Raw genomic sequence first — 16,276 nt, 5'->3', positions numbered from 1 at the left:
AGAAATGGGCAGAAGACATGAATAGACACTTTTCCAAAGAAGACATCCAGATGGCCAACAGGCACATGAAAGGATGTTCAACGTCGCTCATCATCAGGGAAATACAAATCAAAACCACATTGGGATACCACCTCCCACCGGTCAGAGTAGATAAAATTAACAATTCAGGGAACAGACATTGGTCAGGATGTGCAGAAATGCGAACTCTCTTGCACTGTCAGTGGGAATGCATGGTTGGTGCCGCTGCTCCAGAAAACAGTGCGGAGGTTCCTCAAAAAATTAAAAATAGAATTACCCTACAACCCAGCAATTGCACTACTAGGCGTATATCCAAGGGATACAGGAGTGCTGATTCATAGGGGCACATGTGCCCCAACGTTTATACTATCAAGAATCACCAAATTATGGAAAGAACCCAAATGTCCATCAACTGATGAATGGGTAAAGATGTGGTTTATATATACAATAGATATTACTTGGCAATGAGACAGAATGAAATCGTGCCATTTGCAACGACATGGATGGAACTGGAGGGTAGTATGTGAGGTGAAATCAGTCAGAGAAAAACATATATATTTTCACTCAAATGTGGATTTTGAGAAACATAACAGAAGAACATGGAGGAATAGAAGGGGGAAATAGTTTCAAACAGATAGGGAGTTAAATAATAAGAAACTCTTAAATACAGGGAACAAACTGAAGGTTCATGGAGGGGTGGAGGAAAGGGGAGAATAGGTGATGGGCATTGAGGAGGGCACTTGTTGGGATGAGCACTGGGTGTGGTATGTAAGTAATGAATCGTGGGAATATATTCCCAAAGCCAAGAGCACAATGAATACACTGTATGTTAGCTAACTTGATAATAAATTGTATTTAATTAATTAATTAATTAATTAAACTACAGCCATGTGTGTATGTGGGGAGGGGAATCTAACAATACACTAAGAGATAATTTGTTGTTAACAAATGGGGTTTATCCCAGAAATGCAGAGTTGGTTTAAGTTTCAAAAACGAATTAGTGTTATTCACCATAATAACAAATTTTAAAAAAGAAAATTATATGATCATCTCCGTAGATAAGTTCCTTGTCAAAATTCAACATCCATTCCAGATAAAAACTTTTGGCAATCGTGGAATACAAGGGAACTTCAAAATGATTTAAAACAAAACAAAACGAAACAAGTCATGATAACTCTACAGCTAACGTTGTATATAATGGTGAAAAACTGAATGCATTTCCTATAAGATCAGGAAGAAGACAGGAATGACATTCACTGAATGACTTCTTTTGTTCAGCACTATACTAGCAGTTCTAATCAGGGCAAACAAGATAAAGCAACAAAGGACATCCAGATAGAAAATGAAGTGAAACTGTCTCTATTAGCAACGACATGGTCAAAAAATAGAAGTTGGCAAACTCCAACCTGTGGGCCACGTTACTTGTTTTGGTAAATTAAATTTTATCAAAATACAGCCATGTCCATTAATTTATGCAGTATCTATTGGCTGCTCTTATAGTACAATGGCAAAGCTGATTAGTTGTGACAGAGAATGTATTGGCTACAAGTCTACAGTATTTACCATTGTTAGTAAAATAGTAGTTAAAAATGAATTTTTATGACCTTTGCTTATATAGAAAATTTGACAGAATTAAGAAAAATGCTACTAGAATTAATACAAGAATTTACCATGGCACATGGATCTCTCAGTCGGTTGAATGTCTGTCTCTTGGTTTCAGCTCAGGCTATGATCCCAGCCTCATGGGATGGAGCCCCATGTCAGGCTCGCACTGAGCATGGAGAGTTCTTAAGATTCTCTCTCTCTCTCTCTCTCTCTCTCTCTCTCTCTTTCTCTCTCTCTCTGCCCCTCTCCCCTGCTCATGTACTCTCTCTAATATTAAATATATCTATACATATAAATTTATCAAGGTTGGAGGATACAGAATCTTTACACAAAAATCAACTGTATTTCTATATATTAGCTATAAAGAATCAATAATTAAAATTTCGGGGCATCTGGGTGGCTCAGTTGGGCTCAGGTCATGATCTCACCGTTGGTGAGTTCAAGCCCCACGTTGGGCTCTGTACTGACAGCTTGGAGCCTGGAGCCTGCTTCAGATTCTGTCTACCTCTCTCTCCGCCCCTCCCCAAGTCATGCTCTGTCTCTCTCTCAAGAGTAAACATTAAAAAAAATTAAATTTAAGATATATTATTTACAACTGCACTGAAAATAAAAAAAACAATCACAGTTAATATCATAAAAGACAGAAAGACCTATATATTAAACACTACAAAATATTACTGAGAAAATTTTAAAAGGCCTATATCAAGGGAGAGATATATACTCTGTTCAGGGGTTAAAAGATTCAATATTGTCAAGAAGTCAATTATCCCCAAATAAATGTGTAGATTCAACATAATCTAAACTTAAATTCCAGAAGACCACCAGAGTTGGTTTTTGTTTGTTTGTTTGTTTGAAGAAACAGACAAACTGAATCTAAAATTCACGTGGAAATGCAAAGGATCCAGAGTAGCGGAAGAACACTGAAAAGAACAGAGCAAGACGACAAACACTACCTGATTTCAAAAATCCTTATAAACTGGCAGTGATTAAAACAGCATAATATTTGGACAAAGATGGACAAAGAGATCAATGAGACAGAATAGAACCAATACTTAAACCCTCACACATGTGGCCAACTGATTATGACAAAGGAACAATGGCATAAAGTGGAGAAAACACAGCCTTTTCAATAAATGGTGCTTGAACAACTAGATATCCATATGCAAAAGAATGAACTTGTGTCCATACTCTGTATCACAAATAAAAAAGAATATAAAATGGGTCATAGATCTAAATGTAAGACCTAAAACTATAAAACTTCTAAAAGAAAGCATGAGATAAAAGCTTTGTGACCTTGTGCTATGCAAATATTTCTTAGATACGAAAACCAAAAGCAACAATCATACAAGAACAAATGCATATGTAAACTGGACTTCACCAAAAAGAAAAACTGCTCTTCAAAAACACTGTTGAGACAAGGAAAAGTCACAGAGTGGGAGAAGAAAAACCTTGCAAAAAAAAGGGAGGTGAGAAAGGAACTGTATCTAGCTCTTTCCACCATCTTTCTGTGCCACCATCATGATGCATGTGAATGTCATGGCAGATGCTCCCCAAAGCATAATACTGAAAAGTGAAGCAAACTCCAGGTTCTTACTAGGCCATGCTCCAAAGACATTGTCCTTTTTCTAACTGTGATGATGGTTACACTGGTTACACTGGTGAATTTAAAATCATTGATGATCACAGAGTTGGGAAAATTGTTGTGAAATCACAGGCAGGTTAAGCAAGCATGGAGTGACTGGCCCCAGAATTGATGGACAATGCAAAGATCTAGAAAAATGGCAGAATAATCTGCTCAGTTTGGTTTCATTATACTGACCACCTCAGCTACAGTCATGGACAATGAAGAAGCAAGATGAAAACACACAGAAGGGGAAATCCTGGGATTCTTTTTCTAGGGATGTAATATATATGTGCAAATAAAATGCCTCAGTGGAAACAACAACAACAACCACAAAAAAAAAAAGAAAACAAAATAAGAAGGAACTGTGTCTAGATTATACAAAGAATTCTGAAAACTCAACAATTAAGAACACAAACAAACAAATTTTTTAAAAAACCAAAGATTTGGACAATTCAAAGAAGATACACAGATGGCAAACAAGCACAGGAAAATATGCTCACCATCATCCGTTATTAGGGAAATGTATATTGAAACCATAATGAGATATATACTAAATATCCATCCGAATGGCTAGGATTTAAAAAGCTGACAATACTAAGTGTTCATGAATATGTATGTAGGAATTGGTGCTGACACAGACTGCTGGTGGGAATGGAAAACCATACTACTCCTTTAGAAAACAATTTGGCAGCTTCATAGTAAGGGACTCTAAAGGGACATGAGATTTTTAAGGGTGATGAATACGTTAACTGTCTGGATTATGGTTATCGTTTCATACGTGTAAACATATGTCAAAACTATCAAATGACACACTTCATATATGTGCAGTTTACCTAACTAAAGCTGTTGGAAACAAAAAGCTCTTTCACAGGAAGAACGTCTAAAACATTGGATAAGACACAGACGGAAAGAAGGATGTAAAACCATACAAGATGAAGCCAGAGGACTGTGGCCTTTAACCTAATAGCAATGAGAAGTAATAGCTATGCTTTAAGCAAGGGGGTACCATGATGAAAGACACATTTTTTAAAACATATACTAATTATGGTTGCAGTGTAGACCAAGGTCCTGGGAGGTAGAATGGCAGGGAAAACATTCCTGAGGTTATTTCAGTCATCTAGGAGAAAAATAATGACCTGACCTGGGTGAAGGCACAGAAGAGAAGCAGAGTTAAACACATTAGATGTGCCATTCCCACTAAGAAAGGTACAGTAGAAATGACGACTCTCTGGCTGAGAGGATACAATAGTTCTCCTTTTATTTTAATATAAAACATATTTCTGAGATGAGCAGCTCTATAATACAGCAGTGCTCTATGGTGCAGTAGTAGGCAAGGTGTGCACATATTACTACAGCAATGTACGTAAAAAGGCTTCCTACCTTTACAATCCATGCCAAGTTGTTCAATCAGCAACATGAAATTCTTAGAGTAAGACAACTCACAATGCTCTGAAGCTGTTTCAGATGACTGAATGAAGCCGACAAGGTCATCCATAGAAGTAATTTGCTTTTTGACCTACCAATGAATAATACCATTTCAAAATGTCCCCCAAATATTTATAAAATATACTAGGTGTAGAGAAGTGATAAATAGCCATCTTTTTATAAAAGCAAAAACAGGGGCATCTGAGTGGCTCAGTCCGTTGAGCATCCGACTCCATTTTGGCTCAGGTTATGACCTCAGAGTTCCTGAGTTTGAGTCCCACGTTGACCTCCACAAGGACAGCATGGAGCCTGCTGGGGATTCTCTCTCCCCCTCTCCCTCGGCCCCTCCCCCACTTGTGCGTGCTCTCTCTCAAAATACATTTTAAAAATAAGTGAATGAACATTTAAAAGCGAAACCACAGAGACTTTTTAAAAGAACGGATTTTTATCAAAAAGACACTGTTATCCATAGCTAGTATTTCTAAGTAACTTTTTCACAGCAAATGTCTCTACAACAAAGGAAGATTTTCTATTTTTTCACTACATCTTTCATAATTTTTTGCCACTGAACAATATTCCTAACAAATATGTATCAAAATGATATAATAAAATAAAAATAAAATAAATAATAAATAAAATAAAATTACATTGTCTCTTTTGCTTACCTTGTTCTTTTTCTTAGAAATTTTCTTTGCAGGTCTGAAAAAACCCAACAATTCTTTTCAGGCAAATATTAAATACTTAAAATACAAAGCCTATCTAAACCTATTGCTTCTGATATAAAATCTCTGCATTTGAAACTAATTTTCTACAAAGGGGATTAAACAACAGAGTAACATTAAACCATATGGAAAACATATGGAAAACATATGGAAAACCATATGGAAAACATACTACTGCTAATATTAACAAAGGATTAGGTGTATCCATTTCTAATATATGTGCTGCTGAAGCAAGCACAACAAAGTACTAACGTTAGGTAAAAACTAAAAAAAGCAAAGGAAAATCCTAATGCTACTAGCATTATTTGATAGGAATGATACCATTGTTTGTGTTGTCATTTTACTAAAAATAAGCTTTTACTGGCACTAAAACCTACTTGGAAAGTGCAAGTTAACTCCCTATATGAAAGAACCCCTTTTTAACAATCATGATATTAACGTGTTGAAGAGTCACTATGCAGCTACTCTCTAGGCATTACTATGAGCACTTTACATGTCTTCAAGGTAATTGAAGCCCCACAACAATCCTATGAAGTAGGTTATTATATTAGGTATTTTACACAGGAAGAAAATGAGGCACAGAAAGTCGAAGGGACTTGCCCAAGAAGCCCTCGTCGCTGGCCAAAAACAGACCCTGAATTCAAACCCAGGAATGTGCCTTCAAAGCATGTGTTTTATACTATGTGGTTAAAGTAATACTCCAGTGTTTCTAACTAATATGACAGCAAATGAATCTATATTATGATTCGATTTCTAGCTATAGTGATATATAACAATTTCTGAATCTTACATATTTTTAAGAGACTTTATACTTGGCAAGATGGGAAATATACTTTCAATAAACTAAAGATTTGCTTCTTCTAGAGAAGTTCCTCAACAGGCATTCGTTCATTCATCCATTCCACTGTTTATTCCCACATTCAACACATACTTATTGAGCATACAATCTGTGTCAATGGCACTGTTGGTACAGGAAGCATGGTTTTTGTAATTTAGAGCTCTCTAGTCCAAAAGGAATAATCTGTTATGGGTTACTAGTTTATTTTCCAATTGTAAATGAACAAAATCTTCCCCTTTCCCCAGAACCGAAATAATATTAAGTTAATAGAACCAGATACTTTAAAGTCCTTAACAAAATCATAGCTATTTGTGATATTATCAAAGGCACTGCATATTTAAAAGCATCAAGGAAGGATTAGTTTTATTCAGAATGGCCTCAGTGTTTGCATACATTTATGATAAGGGTGTGTGTGTGTGTATACAAATATATACATATAGAACTTATACACATATACTTATATATACATATATAAGAAATTATACATTTAATTTGTATATTATGCATATACATATACATACAATATGTCTATTATACATATAATATACATATAATAAATATACATATACATACATGTCAGAAATTATATAGCCATATATATATAAATATATATAAATATATATATAAATATATATATACACACTTGCAAACATACATATATATTTTTAAATCTGCATATTCAATTGTATGAGAATACCCCATTGTGGAACCAATTCAGAATAAACCAACTTCTTGCACAAAATCACATGAATAAGAGTACTAAAGACAATTACTATAATCTTTAAAAGATAATGTAATACAATCAACAAACTTCCTAATGTTTGGAAAAGCAAACAATATTAAATTAACTAACCATGTCTATCTCTATTGATCATTTCCAACAGAATACACACTCTAAAAGCTCCCATCTTAAAATAAAAAGAGAAAGAAAATGCCTTTGCAATTCACATTCTTTTTCAGTTATCATCCATTTCTCTATTACCTTTCCCAAATAAATGCTCTAAGGAGTTGTTTACAGTTACTCATCTTCCATGCTTCCATGGTGACTACTGAAACTGCTCCTTGACAAAGTCACTTACCTTCATCATAAATTTTCAAGCAGTGTGTTTGATATGTTGAGTATTTCTTGCTTTAGCTTGGACCTACCTACACTACAGCACTTTATTTCCACAAAAGGTAATCACTGCTAAAATTCCTTCACAGGCACATAAAGAATTTATAGATTTTTACCTGATTTCTTGCTGATCCTTTTCAATGAAATGGCTGCAATCATTCTTTTGTAGTGGACCACCAGTTAGGGAATCTGCCTTCTGCAACACTGATGTGATCACAGATACTTTTGAAGTCCCTTTTTCATTTTCACCTTTCTTTAACTTCTTCATATGTAAACCAGGTTCCTTCCTTAAAAAGCAAAGTCATTAAAAAGCCATAAAAAAGCCAATGCTTTCTAATAATTTTACTGATAAAGAATAAAAAGACAATCTTCATCAAGTTCTGAATTTTACCCATCTGACTTAATTTGATTAATTCAGAGAACAGTGCTGAAGTACCAACCATACACAAGGAAATACTCATCTGTTGCTTCAAACACAGGTAAATATACAATTAGAATACAATGTGATTTGTAAGAATGGACATGTGAAAAGCTGTGAGGACAAGAAAGGCTTTACTGAAGAGGGAAAATAAACAACAGAGGTCACCAGGGAAAGAAACGGGAGAAAACCATTTTCTTAGAGATTAGAATGTGAGCACAAAGATTACACAGATGGCATCTAGGTGCCTTGAAAGGAAAAAGTATAAGCTTTTAGGAACTTGGAAAAACATCATAAAATACATGGAAGCAAGTAGTAAGAGATCAGTCAGGAAAGAAATTCTGAAGAAACTTGAAGGTTACACTAAAAAGTTAGAGTTCATTGCCTAAAGGCAGGGACTCTTAGACATGGGAGTAATAACTAGATGTGTGCTCTATTTTTGGCTTTGCTTTTAAATATAAGAATGCTTAATTTCAACAAAGTTTTAAAGTAGCATGAGGTCCATATAACAAGAAAGGAGAAATCAGTGAAATATCTTAGGGGAAAAACTCTTTTAAAATACCCATATGTCAGAGCGATATCAGTATCATAGTTGAATAAGATGTACCTTGTTGCGTCTCCCGACCTACAACAAACTGGCATCTTATCCACCCACGGGCAAAACTGCCTTTGCAGGAGCTGTGGGAACCTAGCACTATATTCCAAGGGACCGAGGAAAAGTCTTGCCTACCCGTGCATCAGGTAACAGGCTGACATACTACAGTCTAATCTGTGGACCTAGCAATAGCCCATAAAGTGCCTCCAGCCCCTCCCTCTCAGCCACATCTGGGAAGCCCTCCCTAGAAAACACTCTCTAAGATAATCACCCGTGGATGAGAGAGGCTTTTTGGAAAACCAGGTCTCCTGCAGAGAATTTCCAGCATCCCACTGGAGCAAAAAAATCAGGTTTGGACACACTGAAGAGGTAGTCATTAAAGACTGGAGGAGGTGACTGCTACTTCAAATGCAAAGACAGCAATGCAAAACTACAAAGAATATAAAATATCAAGGAAATATGATACCATCAAAGGATCACAATAATCTTCCATAATCAATCAGAAACACATGGAGATCTGTAATTTATTCAAAAGAGAATTCAAAAATAGCAGTTTTAAGGAAACTCAGTGAGTTACAAGAAAAACACAAAAAGCCAATTCAGTAAAATCAGAAAAACACTCTATGAATAAAAGGAGAAGCTTAACAAAGAGCTGGACATAGTAAAAACTAACTAAACAAAAATCCTGGAGCTGAAGAGTATAATGAAGGAGATGAAAAAAGCAAGAGTGATCACTGACAGGAAATGGATCAACCAAAAAAAAATGTGAATTTAAAGACAGGAACTATCAAATTATCCAGTCAGCAGAGAACAAAGTAAAAATAATGAAAAAGTGTGAGGAAAGACTATGTGACTACAAGTGAACCCTCATAAGGCTATTCACAACTTCTCAGCAGAAACCTTACATGCCAGGAGGCAGTGGGATTACATATCCAAAGTGCTAAGAGAAAAAAGACTACCAATCAAGAATACTTTACTCAGCAAAATTATCCTTCAGAAATCAAATTGAATAAATACATTTGATATACCGCATTAACAGGATAAAAAAAAAATTATATCATCATCCCAGCATGTGAGGAAAAAGCATTTGACATAATTCATCTTTTCAGGATAAAAACTCTCAACAAAGTGCGTACTGAATTGTCACACCTGGACATAATGAAGTCCAATATGATAAGCCCATAGCCAACATCATATGCAGTGGTAAAAAACGGAAAGCTTTTACTCTAAGTTCAAGAACAAGGCAAAGTTTCCCACTTGACCACTCCTATTCAACAGGATAGAGGAAGTCCTAGCCAAAGCAGTCAGGCAAGAAAAGGAAATAAAAGGCATCCAAACTGCGAGATCATGACCAGAGCCAAAATTGGACGCCTAACCGACCGAGCCACCCAGGCGCCCCTGCATATTTTTCTGATTCAGCACACTGAATGTATCCTGCCACTGCTTTCTTGCCTGCCAAGTTTCTGTGGATAGGTCTGCTGCAAACCTGATCTGTCTTCCCTTTTAGGTTAGGGAACTTTTTTTTTTTTTCCTTTCTGCTTTCATGATTCTCTCCTTGCCTGAGTATTTTGTGAATTTGATTATGATATGCCTTGTTGGTCGGTTTTTGTTGAATCTAATGGGGGTCCTCTGTGTTTCCTGGATTCTGATGTCTGTGTCTTTCCCCAGGTTTTGTAAATGTTTTCCGCTATCATTTGCTCACATAACCTTAATAACCCTATTTCTCTCTCTTCCGCTTCTGGGACCCCTATGATTCTGATGTTCCTTTTTAATGAGTCACTGGTTTCTCTAATGCTTACATCATGCTCTTTTGCCTTCATCTCCCTCTTTTTTTTTTCTGCTTCGTTATTCTCTATAAGTTTGTCCTGTATATCATGGATTCTCTGTTCTGCCTTGTCCATCCTTGCTGCCACTGCATCCATCTGGATTGCAGCTCAGTTATATTATTTTCAATTTCATTCTGGCTATTTTTTACTTCTTTTATCTCTGCAGAAAGGGATTCTAATCTATTTTCGACCCCAGCTAATATTCTTATTATCGTGATTCTAAATTCTGGTTCAGACATCTTGCTTGTATCTGTGTTGATTAAATCCCTGGCTGTGGTTTCTTCATGCTCTTTCTTTTGGGGTAAATTCCTGCTGAATTCTGTGGTTCGGGTTGTGCAGATTGTTGTGTTAGTCCTCCAATCAGTGTTCTAGGTGTGTAGGATGGTTTCGTGTTGGCCTGGCTGTATTTCATGGATGGGAGACACACACAAAACTTCCATGCTGTTCCGCCATCTTGGCCCCTCCCCCCATTCACAAATATTTTAAAAACTTATCTCAGGGTACCTGGGTAGCTCAGTCGGTTAAGCATCCAACTTAGGCTCAGGTCATGATCTCACAGTATGTGAGTTTAAGCCCCACGTGGGGTTCACATTGGGCTCGCCACTGTCAGCGCAGAGCTTGCTTCAGATCCTGTCTCCCTCTCTCTCTGCCCCTCCCCTGCTGGCTTGCTTGGTCTCTCTCAAAAATAAACAGTTAAAAAAATTATCTCAATAGATGTGAAATAAACATCTTTTAACATTCAATATTCATTCATGACAGAACTTAGAAAACTAGTATTATAAGAGAACTTCCTTAATATACTTGTAGCAGAAAGACCCTAAGTGACCCCATAGTATCTGCCCTTTAGTGTTGTCACCTTTTCTTTATAAATCTTTTCGCTTAAGATCTGTGACTTGACTCTAGCTATTAGAACATGGCACATGTAAAGGAAAATTGCAGACATAATTCAGTTAATTCAGAGTTAATCAAAAGGAGGATTATGCTAGGCAACCCTGATCTAATCACGTGAACACCCTTCAAGGAGGACTGAGCTTTCGCTGAAGTGACATTCTCCTTGCTGGCCTCCTAAACTAAGCGGCCGTATTGAGGAAGTCTACGTGGCCAAGAACAAGGAACAGCCTTGCTCTAGGCTGAATATTTGTGTCCCCACTCACCCAAATTCATGTGTTAACTCTTAATGTTCAACGTGATAGTATTTAGAAGTGGGGGATTTGGGAAATGATGAAGTCACGAAGGTGGAGCCCTCATGAATGGGATTAGTGCCCTTATAAAGGAGGGCTGTGAGAGCTCCCTTGGCCCTGTGCCAAGCAGGAAGACCAGCGTCCATGAGCCAGGAAGCAGGCCGTCGCTGTACACTGAATCTGCCAGTGCCTTCATTTTGGACTTCCCAGCCTCCAGAACTGTGAAAAATAAAACTTTTTTTTTTTTTTTTCATAAGCCTATGGTATTTTGTTAGAGCAGCCCAAAAAGACTAAGACAAGTGTCTGGGAACGCTTAGGACCTAAGCCTCCAACTAGCCTCCAGCTAGCAAAGAGCTGTGGAAATGAGTCCAGTCATACGGTCACAAGGAAATTCTCTTATAAACAAACTCAATGGGCTTGGAAGCAGATTCTTCCCCGTTGAAGCACCCAAATGGGGAAGCGCAGTCTAGCAGACACCTTGAGTACAGCCTTGTGAGAACCTGAACAAAGGACCCAGCTAAGCCATTGCTTAGCTTCTGGCCCATAAAAATGTGAGATAAATGCGTGTGGCTTTAAGACACTGTGTGGATGGTGATCTGTTGTAAACGGCAAGAGCAAACTAAGAGACTAATAAAAGACGCACACTTTTAAAAACCCCACTATCTACATAGTTATAGAAAACTACTTTTACATGTTGCAATTTCAAGAAGACATGAACACTCACTATCCTCACATTTACTCAACGTCATTCTTGTAGTAGGAAAGAAAAAAAATGAAAGCTCTAGGAATTGGAAAGAAAAATGCCACTATTTATAGATTATATGTCACTGCATGTACCAAATCCAAAAGAATCTGCAGATAAAACACTCGAGTAAAAAACAATATATTGTGGGGAATAATCTTAGATAATTAAAAGACTAGTTGTTTGGAAAAATCAGTATAAGAAATGTCTTTCCTTACAAACTGTTGGCCGATTCGATGCAATTCCAATGAGAACCGGCTTTGGAGAGCTTGCCAAGTTGATTATAAAAGACCTGTGGAGCCCTTCTTCCTTTCTTCTTTCTCATCCCCAACATTTTAGTTCCCAGTCCTAGAAACAGAGGCATGGAGTTGTGGGGGTCCAGAGTGAGGTGTTAGAGCTTAGAATGGGGAAGGCATTATGTGTAGGACAGTCACCCTGCACAGTGTTGGAGCTCAAGTGAGAGCATCCCTGAAAAGTGAATGGTATAGAATAATGAAGTATCACAGCCTGAACAGGGTAGGGAGGCATCTGCACAGGGGAAGAATAGCCCAGTGGGGGTTTTCAGAACCTGCAGGGGGGCAAGTCATCTGCAGAAGAGGTGGCCTGGCACAGGGTGTCTGAGAAAGGAGATATTTACATGTCTCAAAGTACTTCCCCATAAAATACTAAATAATTGGAAAGTGGAAAGTTAACATTCCAGGCGAGAAACCTGGCAGATACTACCTCCGGTGGCCAACATTAACATCACCAGTATGGGGACAAATCAAAATTGTAGGTCACATGATAGGATGCAAAGAGTAGGTTGTAGTGATACTCTTGCTAAACATGTATGGTCTGAATTTTACCATAAGGAAGCCTAAGAAAAATCCACATTGAAAGACATTCCACATTACTGGAATTTACTCGTCAAAAGGTTAAAAGTCATGAAAGTCGAGGAAAGACAAAGGAACTGTTCTGGAGTGAAAGAGACTAAGACACACAATTCAATACATGGCTCTAAACAGGACCTTCCTTGGTATAACGTATACTACAGATAAGTGACCAAACTTAAAAAGAATTATGAGGAATAAATGATAGAATTATACTGAACCCTTGAACAAAAGAGTTTTAATGGGTGCACTGACTACACACAGATTTTTTTTTTTTTTTCAGTACTGGAAATGTAATTTCTTTTATAATTTTCTTCATGGTATTATTTTCTGTAGCTTACTTTAAGAATATAGTATGATACGTATAATATACAAAAGATTACTGGTAGTAGTAGTGGTTAAGTCTTTGGGGGTCAAAAGTTGTTCATGGCTTTTTGACTGTGGGGGGCGTGGTCAGAGCCCTTAACCCCGTTGTTTAAGAGTCGAGTGTATTAGAGTTAATGTTCTGATTGTGAAGGTTGTATGGTAGTTATGTGGAATGTACTGACTTGTAGGATTTAAATGCTACAGGAATCAGGCATCCCATTAGCAGTTTACTTGCAAATGGCTCTGGGGCGGGGGGGGGGGGAGTTTTTTTTGTTTTGTTTTCTCTAATTTTTCTTGTCTCTAACTTTGTTTCCAAAAAGCAAATCAAAAATAAATAAATGAATAAATAAATAAATAAATAAATAGAAAAGTTGAAAAGCCTTAGGCAAATCTTATTTCTCCATGTGGAAAGAGCTACGAATCAGTGTTTACAATTAAAATTATAGATAGGTTTTATGGTAGTATAAAAAAAATTGTAATATGTACAAACATTGGCAATAGCCATAGCAGGAATATATCAACATAATGTCTAAATCTTTAGGCCCACATATAGTCATAAAAATTGGGAAAAACAAAAAGCCATCCATGAACACTACTGAAGTATTAATGACAACTTGGTTGTTTGGGTGCTGTTTAAACCGCTGGTAGTGGAGCAGTCTGATGTATGTAAAACCCTCTAGTGGTAGTTTCCACGTACAAAATGTGCTTAAAAGTTAATGAGATGCCAAGAAACATAGTTTAAAATATTATAAAGATTTTCATTACACACATATGATACAAAAACTTTTTCCTTTAATCAAGATTTTGCCGTATAGTGTGTTCAATTGGGAAGCAATGAAAATGTTTTGTAAGCATCCAGTAAATTTTTTCTATTTATTTTTCAAATTGTATAATTTTTGTTCAAAATCTGTACATATTCTCATGACGCTTTCCATACTGGATCTTGATTTAGAATTGAATCATCAGTAGATACTAAAGGATTTCTACAGGATCCTCATTCAAATTTGGTAGCAGCTGAAAAGGAAAAGAAAGAATTATCTTCTTTCTCCAAAATACTTTTCACTACAAGTGATTAAAAAAAAAAGAAAAGAAAAGAAAAGGAAAGGAAAGGAAAGGAAATAGAAAAAACAAAGTTGGGGCCTTTATGAGTGTTAAGAAAAATGAAAAATACCTACGTACAACTGCAATATGAAACCCAAGATTAGTATTAAATATATTTTGCTCAGGGTTGCACACTGAATTAATTGCTATTGTGGATAAATGTCAGAGTTTCTGTTTTTTTCATTACAAGATGAAAGTACAAGATGAGGACACAGTCCACCCTGAACAATCATAAACTATAAACCGAAAAATCAAACAGGCATTTCCAAACAGAGCCAAGTATACAGATGTAAGTGACAGGTATGAAACACAGCACTACTGGAACATACGGAAGGGACATCCCAGCTTTGTGTCAATATTGTCTGCTCTTTGGTGAAGGTGATATGTCAGCTGATACCTGAAGGATAAGGAAAAAGTATGCTAGGTAGAGGGAAGAAGCACATACAAAGAGCTAGAAGTGAGGAAGAACACTTGTGCAATTAATTATGAGTAGTTTAGTTTGACAAGGCGCTAGAGCAAAGCAGCAGAGTAGGGCAAATAGTGAGAGACAAGGCTGAATAATCTGGCAAGAAGCAAACTGATCTGGGTGTTTTCGTTCCATGCTAAGGAACTTGAAGTTTTACCCAAGGGCAAAAGCAATGACAAAGTCAATGAGTGAAGATTGAAACCCGTTACCTGTCAAGTGACAGCTATATGACCTCTAATTACTTAACCAAGCATTACTAAGACGACTTTGGCTTTTTGGGTCTTCTATCACTAGCAGAAACAACAATTTGATAAAGCACACCTTTTCTGAGACTTGTGCAGGTTGACAGTTCCACAGGGATGGCACCAGTGAAGGAAGATTGTCGCCAGAAATAATAACAGATATATAGACTTAGGGAGATTGAAAAAAACTTCTTTAACGTTTATTTATTTTTGAGAGAGAGACAAACCACAAGCGGGCAGGGGCACAGAGAGAGGGAGACACAGAATCTGAAGCAGGCTCCAGGCTCCGAGCTTTCAGCACAGAGCCCTCTGTGGGGCCTGAACCCACCTGAGCTGAAATCAGTCGCCCAACCGACTGAGCCACCTGGGTGCCCCTAGACTTGTGGGAGATTTTAAAAGAGCTATGACACATGAGGACTAAATGAGGAAGAAGTGTGTTCTTCATTATGCTCATGCTTTTACATTTTTTATTAGCTATGTACAAAAAAATGTGAATGTAGCATCTATTATCCAAACAATGGAAAGGGATGCCATTTACTATTTATAGTTTATTTCAGAAATCAATGATATCTAACTTCATACATTTTGGCAACATACCTTCTTCTAGTGCTCTGGTTATTCTTTTCTCCAACTCCCGCTGCGTCTGAAATAAGCCAAATATTATTTAGAATGTGTAAGGTAAACAAAAGTCATTGTAGGAATTATATATAGCTTACGACATGTGGTCTTGAAATAATACTTGTAGAGATTAAACCAAAGTTAGGGATTGCTTAAATAGGAAGACAATCACATGAATAAAATAAATTCCTATTTTATTTTAGTTTTAGATAATGGAGAACAGATACATACATACATACATACATACACACACATACATATATGTACATATATGTATATATATATGTGTGTGTGTAATATATAATACATATATATTACATATAATATGTGTATAATACATATATAATGCTATTTAAGCGAATCTGATAAAAAGCACAATTAATATTGATCTATTGAATATGTATAATCTCTGAAAGGTGATGTTTGATCTTACTGGTACAAAAAAGTTTAAACAAGATTCATATGGTATACTGAATTATTACTTGGAAATGATTAGAAAAACTGCC

General features: G+C 36.6%; 2 pseudogenes; both read right to left on the bottom strand.

Annotated features, from left to right (window-relative positions):
• Window positions 1–11,562, bottom strand: part of LOC128774143 (ankyrin repeat domain-containing protein 26-like) — a 50,187-nt pseudogene extending 38,625 nt beyond the window's left edge.
• A 2,661-nt stretch (window positions 11,563–14,223) lies between these two features.
• LOC128774142 (ankyrin repeat domain-containing protein 26-like) overlaps window positions 14,224–16,276 on the bottom strand; it is a 50,216-nt pseudogene continuing 48,163 nt past the window's right edge.

Source organism: Panthera pardus, unplaced genomic scaffold, assembly GCF_024362965.1.
Source record: "Panthera pardus isolate Hobbes unplaced genomic scaffold, ASM2436296v1 HiC_scaffold_299, whole genome shotgun sequence".
In the NCBI taxonomy this organism is placed as follows: domain Eukaryota; kingdom Metazoa; phylum Chordata; class Mammalia; order Carnivora; family Felidae; genus Panthera; species Panthera pardus.
The sequence above is the reverse complement of the archived record's forward strand: the minus strand, read 5'-3'. Positions and strand labels throughout refer to the sequence as shown.